This window comes from Lactuca saligna, chromosome 8 (assembly GCF_052625555.1).
Source record: "Lactuca saligna cultivar CGN05327 chromosome 8, ASM5262555v1, whole genome shotgun sequence".
Taxonomy (NCBI): Eukaryota; Viridiplantae; Streptophyta; class Magnoliopsida; order Asterales; family Asteraceae; genus Lactuca; species Lactuca saligna.
The window spans coordinates 41,247,501-41,249,344 of record NC_136424.1 but is presented as its reverse complement, the minus strand read 5'-3'; positions in this window follow the sequence as shown (position 1 = coordinate 41,249,344).

Genomic DNA, 1,844 nt, shown 5'->3' with positions numbered 1-1,844 from the left:
TCCCTATGCTCTTGATTCAGTTTCTTAGCTTGAATAACTTGATAAACAATATGATTCAAGATACATAATCTGATGCTAATCATAAAGCATGCACTAAGTTAGATAAACATAATAAAATCATTATCAATACTCACAGATCTTTAATAATTAAGCATTAACATAATAAATTGAATACTAAACTCATGTCAATGAACTAAAACATAATCAATCTTGAATCATCTACATCTAAATGATAGTTTAGGGTTTTAGCCCATAATCATAACTAAATAACTAGAAAGAACAAAGAAATTAAACATAATGCAAACCAAAATTCTTTAGAACTTAAACTGCATAAATCTTCAAATCTTTTCTTCTTTTTCTTCTTCTTCTTTTTTTCTTCTTCTAGGGTTTTAGACATTCCCTTCCTTTTCAAACCTTTTATTCTGCTCTAAAAACTCTCTAGATCTTTTAACCTCTCTCTCTCTCTATATATATATATATATACACACACACACACACACGAATTTCATTTGAATTTATACTTTTTTCGACCAACTCAAATCATGGCGCAGGGGTTAATTCTTGGTGCAAATTACTAAATCTTCAGAAATCTTCAAAATCTTCTTTTGTCTTGGTGGTATCTTCAATTTGAATACTGCTTACTCCTCAAGCTAGCGTATTTCTTCCAGAAAATGCTCTAAATTTCTTTTATTTTATCTTTTAGCCTTTATAATCTGAAAAATACAAATTTATATCTTTTATGTAGCAAATATCTATAAAAGTATGTAGGAAAGTATTAAATATGACTCTAAAAATATGTATAATTCATCACATATAAGGTATCTTAAACGGGAACATGATTGCTTCAGTGACTTTATCACCTTCCTCATTGTAAATATGATCATATGTAAGTGTTAGCCTTGTTATTTGTCTTGAAATTTCAAAAATATATGATGTCAATTGACGAAATATAAAGAACATCAAATAGATCCATACAACAAAATATACATACAAACAACAAGTCATTGGAAGTGATAGATCAGAAAACCCATCAGAAAAAATATATAAGAAATAAGAAAAAAAAACACATAATGCACATCTCATGAAATATTTATGTTGGAAGTAGAAATCACAAGATCCGAGTTCAAATACTAAAAGGAGAGGTAAAGGGTTCACATGTGGGTAGTTATCGTATACAAATCGAGAATTCATATCTTTTAAAGACCTAGATAGCGGTGGTCGTATACTGGGAAGAGGGAAGGGGAAGTCTAATGGTACGGTTTGGTTTGAGATAGGAAAGATGGAGCATGAAAAAGGCGAGATTTATGGATGAATTAGTTTTGCCAATTTTACTAGATTCAAAATATTGAATTTAAAGCGAGGAGAATTTAGTAATTTAGCTTGAGGGCCAAATAAGAATTTTTTAGATGACATGTCGAACTATTTGATTTCTTTATTAGAATAGAGATTATGACGTGAGGACGCGGTTAACAAAAAAATTATAGATATTATAATGTGTTTTTATCCTATAAACTTTTTAAATATATAAAACAATAATATGTAAAATTGGAAAATAAATAAGAGGCTCAAAAAATAATAAAACCCATATATATATATATATATATATATATATATATATATATATATATATATATATATATATATATATATATATATATATATATATATATATATATATGGGTAAAGTGAATATACCTAACAACCTTATATAAGCTTAGGTACCTAACCACATTATACTACATTGTTTTGCATTATATTTCCATTGCAATCGTCTAAGGTTCTTAAACTTCAACCCTTAGCTTGATTAACTTCCAAGATTTTCAAACATTCACCATTATATTCCT